At 46.6% G+C, this 12932-nt stretch overlaps 1 protein-coding gene across 6 annotated transcripts in view; it reads right to left on the minus strand.

Annotated features, from left to right (window-relative positions):
• ADGRB1 (adhesion G protein-coupled receptor B1) overlaps window positions 1-12932 on the minus strand; it is a 295088-nt gene that overhangs the window by 193529 nt on the left and 88627 nt on the right. The window lies entirely within an intron of this gene.

The raw sequence follows: 12932 nt of genomic DNA on the forward strand, positions 1-12932 counted from the left end.
CAACAATGGGCTTGGGGACAGCTTTGGACAACTGTGATCTCAAAGCAAGTCCTTGCTTTCTCCTTTCTGAATGTCAAGCCATACAGGTTCTTTCCCACCAAATTATCAAGCTACTCTAGGAAATCCATCAGGTTGCTTTGGCTCCTGGGGGATTAGCAGCAGTTGTGCTTTCCACAGGAAGGATCCCACAAGTATAAACAAAACCAGCTTCTTCCGAAATGCACCATGAGGCACTGACTTTCCAGATCGGCCTCATGGTGCATTTTTGAAGAAACAAGGAAAGGATGAAGCATGAGTCAGCCTCTTGTTCCTGCAGCGAGTTTACACACTGCAGGTCTCCATGTACACACGGCCTCTCTTGAGTGGGAAGCAGCACCCCCCGTGTCTCTCTGTGGGTCTGGGTATGGGGCTCCCCATGGGGGTCTCAGCTCCGGGGTATGTTCATCGGTGTATACTGGCACTCTCATGGCTGTGGGGGTGTGCGGAGATGGGGGTGTGAGGTAGCTGTACATGTGCACACATTTGCAGACTCATTTACATGAGTGTGTATCCACTGCAGAGCACGTACATCTGCTTGTCAGGTTTGCATATACATGCAGGTACATTCCTGCCCATTTGTAAATCTACCAGCTCTGTGTGGTGTTATGCTGTTGTGTGCAGGCATATGTCCATGTACATTCACACTTGGGCATCCATCTATACTCGCTCATGAGCCTGTGCTTGTATATAGATCTCTTTGTGAGTGCATCCATGCACCAAATCAAGCCTGTGGATATGTGCATCTGACTGCAGACATGCATGGATGGAGAGGCGTGCTGGTGCCACTGTCTGTCTGTCCAAACATCTCTGGACAGGACCTGCCTGTGCATGGACAGACATGTGTGTTTCAGCTTGCTGAGGGATAGAGTAGAGCAGGAGGTGGGGGAGATTTTGCATTTCTGGTGCCAAAGAGTGTGGCTGCACCTTTCACACCAGGTCAGTGGGACACAGCCAGGTGAAGCATGGACAGATTGTCAGGTCTGGCTGTGCTGCAGGCTCATGGCTGCACCCTTGCAGAGGGATAGAGGCTTGCTGACTGCTGCCTCCTCTGCTCCCTCCTCATCCCCTGTTGATGCAAGCTCTCAGTTAAGCCAGGAAAACCCAGCTACACCATTCACATTTTATAACTGCTGCTCCTGGCTCTTCCTTATCACCTTTTAACTTCTTTCTTCTCCTGCTGAAGTATTAAGAAGTGCTTTTTTGACTTCTGTGCCTGCCCTTCTGCAGCCGTTGCTCACTGAGGGGAGCTCACTTCTGAATGAGAGACAAAAGGTGCAAAATAAATACCCCTCTACAAACCTTTGAAGCCTCCAGTGTTATGTATGGCATTTCTCCCAAGGCCTCCTGCCCACCCCTACCTACCCGGCCCTGCTCTAGAGGGTAAGACCCACTCCTGCTGTGTGACCCAGATGTTTCCCCAGGGCTGTGACCTACACACCAGCTGCTTCTGGCATTGCATACCAAGGGGGATGCTGCAGAGCTGCCCCGAGGTTGTGGGAAAGGCTAGTGTATGGTGGGCTTGTACTCAAAGGGCTTCCACTCCGACAGATGCTTCCCTCCAACAAGCACACATCATCAAGTGCCCATCACACCACTTCAGGAGGCCCCTGCCTCAGGCAGAAAAGCAGTTGGTGAGCCCAGACAAGAGGCTGTTGCCTTTTTCTACCTGTCCCACTTTAGACCTGCAGTATGTTCAGCTGGAAGTAAAACCTAAATGAAACATGAATTAAATCACATTGGAGCAGGTAAAGGAGTGATTTCTAGGGGCAGAATTAATTAGATGTTTCACATATTCACCCATGTCTGCAACATGCAGAGTTAGTGGCTACTTCCTCTCCTAAAAAGTACATTGGGGCAGTGACGTGTGTCTCCAAGAACCCACTGCTGTTCTCTGGAGGGACTGAAGCCCCATGGATCAACATTGTCTTTGTTACCCAACACATATTGCAGACTTGGTGTCTCTCCCCTTGCTCTGTTCTTGGGATAGTGCTCGCTTTCCATGTGTCCCTTTGCCTTCACCACCCAGTGCAGAAACATCTTTAACCCCAGGGAGGAAAGCAACCCCAAAGCCAGGCTAACCCAATGGCTGTAGTGGGACCATGCGGGAGAGGTCCCAGGGCACCCACTGAAACACCAGCCCAGGTTTCCTTCCCAGGCAGCTCCCCAAAGAAAGGTGATCACCGCCTGATTTATATTCCTTCAGCTTCTGATGTTTGAGGCCAGTCTCACCCCAAAGATGCTCCATCCATGAAGATATCTGATGAGCATGAGTCATCCTAAGTGATCCCACTCACCAAAAAAATAGCAGTACAGCAGTTATCTGGTTTATTTGGCACACCATCCAGATGAGAAATGGTCCAGATGTGTTAACTCCTGTCCAGAAAATGACTAAATAACCCAGAAAGGTCTTGGTGGTGGGACAACCCCAGAGGAAGGCACTGGTGGAAGATGAGGGTCATGAAGTATTGGTATATGAGCAGCAACAAGAGGAGCTGGCCTTGTCACAAAAGAGCAATACAGGACTTCACATGGTAGGAGATCAGGCTTCATCCTTTTGACTGTTCACAAAGCCCTATTTTTAAGAGCAAAAGGGACAGCATGCCACCTTGCCCTCCCTACTGGCAAGTTTGGGGCCAATACGTCAGGCTCAGGAAAGTGGGACATTGCGTTTAAGGGCTTGTAAAAGTTTTTAACTACTGTCTTCCTCTGCCCTGCAGCAAGTAAAAGGCACCAAACTATGCCAAGGTAAAACTCCCACCAAACTTGTCACTGGCTCTGATGACAATAGGCTCAAAACGCAGCACTGCTGAACTGCCCATGGGGCAGGGACACAAGGGCTGGTAGGAGGGAAGGGACTGCGCAGAGTGGCATTGTGCATGCAAGAGCTGCTGAGCGAGAAAAGCCATCCCTGCCCTGACAGCTGGTGGGCTCCATCGTGGCTCTCCCCTGAGGTCTGTTGTTCTCCTTGATGGCTCCTCAGCTGTGGTTTGTCTGCGGGGGCAGGTGGCTGAGCTCCCTGAAGGGGTCTCCTGAGCTCCTCCATGGCCCAAAAGCACAGAAGCATGAAAAGCAATCTCTTTAAATACCTCTCTATAGTTACCTGGGGACTGTCCTGGTCCTGGCATCTTTTCTTCTTCAGCAAGTACCAATCCCCCCCGCCTCCCCTCCCGGCAACCCAGTCATTTTTTTTAGCAGCTCTGCTGCTCCTCGCGGTCTGCCTTCCTGTTATGATGTTACCGATCTCAAGTCACAGCACCACCCGTTGATCCTGGCTGACCCTAATGCACCATAGCTAGCTTAATTTCAATCCAATTAAAGAAGGTACTCCCAGGATTTAAAATCTAGACATGGGAGAGGAGGGTTTGGGGAGGCTAACAAGGCTGAGAATCTCATTCTGTGAGGAAGATGGTCAGACAGGTTTAGATGCTGCAATGCTGGGTCGTGATGAAAACATCAGAAACACCTCTAGGCTTAATCACCCTGGCAGGCCAATGCTGGGGCTGGTGCCGACTCTTCACAATTTGGTTGCAGCATCCACAGATTGAGTACGTGGCTACCCATCAAACACAACTTCACGGGGCTGCTCCCAAGTTAGTCACTCCAAACCCAGCAGATCTCCCTGAAACATGTGCTGTCCAATGCTTAGCAAAAAGTACACAGAACAGCAGGAAGCTTTGTAATTAAAAAAATTATATATATATAAAAAAAAAAAAAAAAACAAACAAAAAACAACCCAAAAAGAAAAACAAAAAAAAGCGCCCACCACAAAACCAAAACAGCCCACAAAAAAACATAAAGCCAGCAAACCAAACAAAGGAGGAGGAAGGGGTATGAGGAGGAGAGGTTTTGTGGGCAGAAATTAATTGTCATCAGTCAGTTTTATTGCTGTTCCTTTAACTGACCCATGTAAACAGGACAGAAGAAATACTGAACAAGTCCAGCTGTAAATAGCAGTCCTGGTTCTTCTGCCTGGGTGCTTTACTGCTAGGTATGACAGTGACATCTTTTCAAGCACATGTCCACAACTGGAATTCTGGTGCAAATGTCTCCTTAGTCCAGCTCTGCAGAGATTACTAGCCCACTGACTTTAGAGAGCTGTCATGGTCTAACCCCAGCCAGTACCTAAGCACTGGGCAGCCCCTCACTCCCCATCAAGGGGTGTGGAGGCGAATTGGGAAGGAACATAAAATGCGGGAGTTGAGATAAGAGCAATCTAATAACTGAAATAAAATAAAATCAAAACAATAATACTAATAACAGCAATAAAAATTATAATGAAAAGGAAGGAGAAGGAGAGAGGAATAAAATCCAAGGGGAAGGGGGATAAAACCCAAGTGATACACAGTACAATTGCTCACCACCTTCAGACTGATACCCAGCCAGTCTCCGAGCAGCTATGGGCAAGCTCCAGCCAACTGCCCCCAGTTTATATAGCAAGCATGATGTTCTGTGGTACGGAATATCCCTTTGTCCAGTTCAAATCAACTGTCCTGGCTGTGTCCCCTCCCAATTTCTTGTGCCCTTCCAGCCTGCTTGCTGGCAAGGCCAGAGAAACCAAAAGGTCTTTGACTTAGTATAAACATTACCTAGCAAAACTAAAAACATCTTTTATCAGCATTATTCTCACACCAAATCCAAAATGCAGTACTGCACCAGCTACTAACAAGAAAATCAAATCTATGCTATCTGAAACCCAGACAGGAGCTTAGGCCCAATCCCAGGCTAATTAGGCACCTAGAGCACAACTGGTACCATCCTCATGGACTGGAATTGTTCATGGGGACTGGACTGCCTCTCCCCTGGCAGCTCCCTACACTAGGACTGTTTTGCTGGTGAGAAGATGCACATGCACAGCGTCCCTATCTTTTAACTTGGTTTCCCCATAGGGCACTGACTTCAAAGCCAAGAAGTCCTGTGTACAACCAAGCTGCTTCCTTCCCCTTCTGGGCTATAGGCTGGGCCTTTAAGGAGGTCTCTGATGACCAACCTGAACCTGCACTGTGGTCTTCCCCATGGCACTTGCCCTGCAATGCATTTCTTCCACACTTCTACTTCCAACCACAGAATTAGTAGAAATGGCATTTGGTTTATGGTCTTGGTCACACCAGCAAGTTTAGTTGAAATCAGCTAACAGAGTCAAGTTATGGGAAGGGGACATCAAAACTAGACCTTGATTTCATCCAGCAGGCACATGGGACATCATATAGGTCTGCATATGAAATGCACACAGATCATTGAATAAAGCTTTTTGTGTGGCTAGGTTTAATGTGGGGGAGCAGGAGGCACAGGGATACATGATGAAGTTACCGTACCCCAGGTCCTATCCCCGCCTCCAGTAGATCCTGAAGCAGAAAATCTGTGTAGGTCCTCTTCTGCATCAGTTCCAGGGTCTCCACAAGAGCCAAGGGGCCATTTTGGTCATTTGGTCTTCAGAGTCAGGAGCAGGACCCGTGAAATCAAGTAGAGAAAGCATTCATGCTCTTAGCTGTTTCTCCTGCTTTCAGTACCATACATCAAATTTCACTGCCTTCCTTCAACACAAATATACCCAAACCCCTTCCCGCAAAACTAACAAGCAGGAAAGTGTCAACTTCCATCCAGAAAAAAAAAATAAAAAATAAAATCAACAAACATCCAGAGTGGTAGAGACCAAGGCATCCCGATCTTCATCCAGGCAAGGTGACAAAGCTAAGGACCTACACCAGTAATATTGTTTCTGCTGTAGGACACAGGGAGGGATCAGAGTCCCTTCTATTTGATGGTGATTTCACCCCTGTGCTTTAGGATTCTTTTCTCTGTGCCTGTTCCCCATTGCTTGCTGGTGTTTGAGCAGACCAAAGCCCATTTATTGCAAGGAGAACACAGCTCAAACTGTCCCAGAAATGGGATAAAGCAGCCTGCCAGGGCAGCCCAGTTTCTTCAGGAGGCTGGAGTTGCAACTTTCACCCCTGCAGGTCCCTTCCCTTTCTTATTGCTTGCAAACACTGGGAATATCCCAAGTCAGTAACTGGTTGTTTGATGGCATGGACCTCTCAAGTCCTATTGAGAGCACTGAGCTTAATGAGGTGTGTGGCAATTATTGCTTTATCAAAACTACAGCCAGGGAACAAAAAGAAATATATCAAAACTAAACGGATCTGCAATTCTGATGATGTGCTAAAGGACGTCCTTTCCTAGGCTGGTTGTCTCATCCTGCTGGAAGGCTGAAATGTAGGATATCAGTATCAGATTGCTGTCTGCAGTGAGACCAACAAAAGCGTGTACTACTCTGACATTCAATGACTAGAGGTGACATTGGCAGAGCCACCCCAGAGACACAGAGTTTCTGAATCATTCCCAGGTTAAAGTGTCACAGAGCCACTCTAAATGCTACCTGCTGAGAACCCAAAACAATTTTTCCAGCCTATTTAGCCAGGCTTGCTTCAGTGCTGTCTTGAGAGATGATGGGCTCACAGGAGACAGAATCAGCACCCATAGATGTTACAAAATTTTGCTGATTATCAGGAAGGGAAAAGGAAAATCTGGGAAATGAGTTACAGAGGTGATATGGATGCTCTGGAAGAGGCATGAAATCTACTGCTCTGCCCAACATGGGAAGACATTGCTGTGGCTTAGAGCACCCACGTCCACTCTCAGAGTTCTCATGGATAAGCTGTCAACCCTGCTAAGCCCCTATTCCCTGCATGTTAGGCAAAGATCAGAGCCCTTCTCCCATCCAGGATCTGTTGCCTGCTAGATTTCTGAGGCAGAAGGACCAAGTGTCATCTCTGCTAAGTCCTGGCTTCACCCAAAGTTTTTGGGAACTGCATCTGGATAGAGGAAACCAGCACTGAAAAAGAGAAAGCTCCCTTTCAAGGAAACCTGAGAGAAACCCCAGAGCTGTATCCATCATGAAAGACAGGATCTGTCAGGTCAGAGAGCTCACTGACAGGGAAACCCATGGAGGTCAGGCACTGCAAAGGAGAATCAGACACCTGAAAAACTCTGTGGATCCAGTTCCCCTTGGAAAGACAATGTTTTCCATTTTTCAGCCTGCTCCCATCACCTAAATACACCAGATATTCAGGGTGGGTGGTAAAAAGGGTCAGGACTATTTTTGTGTACCCTCCCTTCTGAGACATTAGCATCCTCATTCTCATATTCAGCAGTTACAGTTGTAAAACTACACTGCAGATGTGATGATTTTGAATCTGGTGTCTGTTTCCCTGAATCTAAATTTCACCCTGTATTCCCACAGAAAACATTTTGGGGTTGCTGCTATGGGTCCTGAATATGAGAGGATGTTAAACAATGGCAAATTAAAAAAAAAAAAAAAAAAAAAAAAAAGCAAAACTGAAAATCTGAGCCTTTCACCAGGCTGCCACTCATTAAATTACCCATAAAGGTCCCCTCACAGCAATAATGGGAGTAGTTGCCTGTGAAACTCCCTCAGCAACTGGATGTAAATTCCACCTTTGGTCTCCCTGCTACAACAATAGCTCATTCAGACCATAATTGCTGATGTTTCTGCATTGTGATCATGTCCACAAGCTGTTGGGTTCACAATCACTTTATTTTTCTCATTTTAGTCCCTCCCGCATCTCCTAAATAGGACATCTCCATGCAGATGCATGCACGAGTGAATTTAGTGCTGTAACGGTGATGCGGACACGGGAAATCTCTGCTCTGCCACTGAGAGGACCCCAGTACTCTTACGCTCATGCCTAATACTCCCTAGGATCCAGTGATAGGATGCATGGGAACGGTTCAAAGCTGCACCAGGGAGGTTTAGACTGGACATTAGGAAGCATTTACTTACCAAGAGGATTGTCACACACTGGAACAGGCTTCCTAGAGAGGTGGTTTAAAGCCCCAAGCCTGTCAGTGTTTAGGAGGCATTTGGTTAACAAAGCCCTTAATAACATGTTTTAGCTTTTGGTCAGCCCTGAACTGGTCAGGCAGTTGGACTAGATGATTGTTTCAGGTCCCTTCCAGCTGAAAATATTCTATTCTATTCTATTCTATTCTATTCTATTCTATTCTATTCTATTCTATTCTATTCTATTCTATTCTATTCTATTCTATTCTATTCTATTCTATTCTATTCTATTCTATTCTATTCTATTCTATTCTATTCTATTCTATTCTATTCTATTCTATTCTATTCTATTCTATTCTATTCTATTCTATTCTATTCTATTCTATTCTAATTTTAAAGTCTTTAATGACCCCACAGTAAAGCAGTGGGCCAGGCAGGACTTGTGCAGGTCATAGAGATCTGAGTGTTTAAACTGAGTTAGAAACCCCCTTTTCAGCACCCATGATGGAGTTACCCACACTTGTATCATCCATAAAACACCCTACAGACTGCATGCAAGAGACATTGGGTCCAGCAGGGACTCACTGCAGGAGACAAGGTGTCCTGTTTGCCAGGTGCCAGGGTCTGTTCAACCTCCTTCTCCAGGAGCTGTGAAGTAGTGTCAGCCCTTGTTCACAGCTGCTGAGGTTTGGACTTAAAGAAGTCACACACAACCCCCTGTGATTTTAGCAGGGTAATACAGGAAAATTTTACACATGAGCTGAAACCAGCCTTTCCTTGCCCCGTGTTTTGCTGGTGATCTCTCACTGTATCCACACTCTGCTCTCAAGGATGTACAGACTAGACAGCAGGGGCAAACACAGATGGAGAAGTGAGGAGCTGGAAAGCAGCACACCTTCCCCAAGCACACTCAATAAATCCGTGCCAGAAGGAAGGAGAGGCAATGAAAATGTACCCATCCAAACTCCCTTTGCCATTTGGTTGGCAAATGCAAAACCAAACCAAGGCAAATCCAAAGCTAAACACGTTTCTCTGCAAGCTCAGCTGCTGTTTGTGCCTGGGGGACTCTTGCTGGAGGAGTAGAGCCTGTGTCCTAAGAAGGAGCTGAAGGCAAGGATAGGTTTGAGAGCCTGCCCCTGGGCAAAATTCCTCACAGCTCTTGAGCAATCTCTGAGCCTTCATGGTCACTAAAGCTCACCACAAACACAAGAAATTACTTATAAAGTTATTTCTGCCCTGGGGGAGATTCAAAGGGAGGAGAGCTCTGCCATACAACAAGATTCCTGCAGCAGGAGGATGGCAGTTGATTCATTTGCATAGAGATGCCTCTGGCTCCTCTTCTACACCATAGACCCCCTTCAGCAGTCACTCAGCCCTAAGTCCAGGCAGAAGCTCATCCCTGCTGAGGAGACATCATGTTTTGGCCAGCAGAACTGGAGAAGCATGAAGCAAAGCTTCCCAACAGCAACTGAGGTTTGGAGGATGTGTCCAGCACTGAGAGATTTATGGAGTTCAGCTTGCTTAATGCAACAGAGGTTAAGAAGCAACTTGTTCATGTGCCTATAAATGCATCTCCAAACAACAGAGAACGTAGAGACTTCTTGATCTAGCAGACAGAGGTAGAAAAACATCTACAGGCTGGAAGGTGAAACACCACTAACAAAAAGAATTTAAGTGATGAGCATGTGTGAGGAGGGAGGGTCTGCATTTGTTCAGAGCAAAAGGGACAACAAATGAATGGAAAAGATTAACAGAAAAGGCAGGAAAATCCCCAGTATTTCAGACTAGCAATATTTTGATTCCATTTTCTGAAAATTAAGAAAGTCCATTTAAATCTCAGTTTCAAGATTTTTAGTTGGAATGCATTAGTGAAATTCTCTGGTCAAGACATGAAATCAATCAGACTCGTTCATCATAAAAAACCCTCCAGCCCTGGAGCCATTTACTTTACCAAAGAGCAAATAATATATTTCAGGGACACACATTTAACCCTGTTTTGCAGTCAGCATCTTGGACCCCTCCAAGATAGGGATATGTGGAGCAAAAGGACCAGAGCATTCTGGTTATCTCTTTGGGCTATCAAGATGTGACAGCATTGCAACGGCCTTCCAGGAACAGATTATGTGGAGACAAGACTAATTAGACATTCATTAAGTGCCTAACTCAGCACAGCACTTAAGCAGACATTTAACCTTCTCTCATTACAGTGTCACATCCGTGTCCCTTTTAAAGCTCTAGCTCTGGTTACAGTGAAGCTAGCTCATGTTTGGGAAGGTCACTAGGGTTTCAGACCATGAAGTCCCAATGCCCAGCGTTTCAGGAAGCTTTCCCATCTTCAGCTCCCTGGTGTCCTACCCAAAACTGGTGTGGGACCCTACTGCAGGAATGCCAACTTGCATTCTTGAAAGAGTGTTAGCCTCTAAACGTCAGGACCTAGAACCAGCTGCCACATTTTTCCCATGTTGCCCGCATCAGCCAAGGGAGACCTGATGCTGGCCAAAAATAGTTCCCCTGTTGAATTGTCTTGTCCTAGCAAAAATCCCCTGTTCAAGCCTTCCAGGAGTAGCAGCTGAACATCGCTGCAGCAGGGATGGGAAATGTGAGGGGGGAGCTGCTGCCGCCAATACATTTCCAAGCTTGTCTTGCTGATAACAAGGAAAAGTTCCATGTGCAGCAAGACACCGAAATATCTCCTGCAGTCTCTATACCCTGACAGATTCTTCCCACCACCGCCTGCTGTAACCTTTGCAATGTCTGTGTGGGACAGCAAGTGCAAAGAGGGTGTCTCACTAAACTTGGGAAACAAATTTGGAGTGGTCTTTCCTACCTCTAGACATTGAAAAGCAGATGCTGCAGACAAGGCAGGGTCATTTTGGCAGAATTAGTTTGTGAAGTCCCTCATAAATGACCAGAAACATCCCTATGTACCTGAACCAAGTGTAAACTCATTGCCCTTGAGTGAAATCAGGCTGTCAGTTTGGTTCCTTGAGTGACCCAGTAGCCCTGGAGCAACAGGGTCAGTGTGCACACTTCTCAGTTGTGGCCAGGAGATCTGTGGTCAGGGTCAGTAGCAGAAGTTCAACTCCCAGCTCTGCTCTTTGGCCACCAAAGCCAATGTTCAGCCTAACAGATCAATTCTCAGCCTGCTCTTGAGTGTCTTCAGACACCACCTAATCTAGCACACAGCCAAGTAGGTGTGCTCTCGTCTTTCAGCATACCAGTGCCCAGGGACAGGGAGTGAACTTTTTCAAAGGGATATCACCCACAGACTGTGAGCCAAAGCACAGCTGCTTCCGAGGCAGCATCTCATTGTAGCCTCTGTAGATCTGCACCCGTCCATTTCCTTTGGAAAAATCCAAGGTATAGAAAAGGCACATCAGGGGAAGTCAGGCTCCACATTTTGGGATCTGACAATTCCTTGTGTGCCTTGAAAATCATCAAACTAGATTAGTACAACACATAAATGTACCCTTGTTCAAAGGCAGAAGTGTCAAGACAGGTCCAGAAACAACAAATGACTCAGGAAGCAGCAAGGGGCTAGTGGGAGGTGGGGGGCGAGAAAAGGAAAAAAAGGCTTGTAAGCAAAAAAAAATGCTACAAATACAATCAGGACAACAACGACAGCAATAACCAAATAACCAGCATCAGCACTTGGAAATCAGGAACCCTATCAAAATATTCCACCCACAAAATGCTGTTAAGGGATTGCTGGCTCTCTGCCCAAACTGGATCTCGCCTCCATCTTCCTGATCAAGCCTTTGCAAAAATCAAAACAGACACAGTGACAGACAGAGCAGCACATGGGGAGGCCGGGCACCCTGCAAGCATCGTTTCCATGTAGATGGCATCCCACCAGTGCAGATGATAAATCTGTATTTTCAATACAAAGCAGTTGTGAGCAGCCAGCAAAAAATTATCTACACTCTTCACAAATATTTGACACCCAAAAAGGATTTTGATTCAGCCACCTTTGAGCCTCTTTCATATTTATTTTCTGGGAACATTCAAGCACTCAAGCTGGACTAGGAGAGGTCTTTACAAAAGCCAATATTAAGCTTGAATGCTTCAGGATTTGTTGAAAATCTCATTTCAAATTTCACCTTTGGTTCCAATGAAAAAGGTCACGCTGCTTGGGTTGAATGCATAAATCATCCAATCAGCAAATTCAAGGCATGACACATGATTTAACGAAGCTCGCATCACTCCAAGGAGGCAGCCAACACGGTACTCCTCACAAGCTGTTTGCACAGGAGAAAAGGGCATTGCAAAGAAATCCGAAATCTGGAAAGCGAATATTACTGTGTGCTCATAGCCAGGGAGGGAGGCACGGCTGAAGAACTAATTTGCAGGATTTATGGCTGTGCTGCGTGCCTCCACGTATTGATTCACAGATCAGTGAGAAACAAAATCTCCCCTAAAATACACCGACGAAAGCACTAGTACCTGATCATATACTAATCTCTCAGCTAACGCCAGACTGCGGTCTGCAAGAAAATCACGCTGCACAGCTTGGACCTGTGCCTGGTAACCTCCTTCCTACTGCAAGCAAATTTAGCCTCCTTCCCCCGACCCTGAGAAAGTCCCCCCTGACTGGGGGTGGCTGCAAAAGCCAAAGTCCAGACCCAGACAGATGACAGCTTTCTCCTGGTGGCAGAGGACATTTCAGTCCAGCACCTGAAGAAGATGAGACCCTGGGGTGGGGGTCAGGCATGGGTCTGAACCTCGCCAAATTGGAGGCTGCCCTCCCAGCTGCCCAGATTCCTATTTAGCATCACACCTCTGCTTTACATAACCTGCTTGCTGGCAGGTGGGATGGGAGCTGAGAATAAACGCATAGAGCAGATCTGACACAGGTGCTGAAATAAAGGGTTCACTTTTAGACACACACACACACACACGATTCTCTTCTGCTTTGCACGGTACTGTAGCACCAGCAGATACCATGTCAGATCTCTGGAAGGATCATTTCCTTCCCCAGACCAGTGCCCAGGTCAGACTTCAGAGGCATCTCACCCTTATTCATAGCCCTTTTTGTCATGCCTCTTTCACCTCCCTAGTCCCTTTCCAGCCCATACCGTACTCAAGATCATCATCA

This window comes from Falco cherrug, chromosome 3, assembly GCF_023634085.1.
Source record: "Falco cherrug isolate bFalChe1 chromosome 3, bFalChe1.pri, whole genome shotgun sequence".
Classification (NCBI taxonomy): domain Eukaryota; kingdom Metazoa; phylum Chordata; class Aves; order Falconiformes; family Falconidae; genus Falco; species Falco cherrug.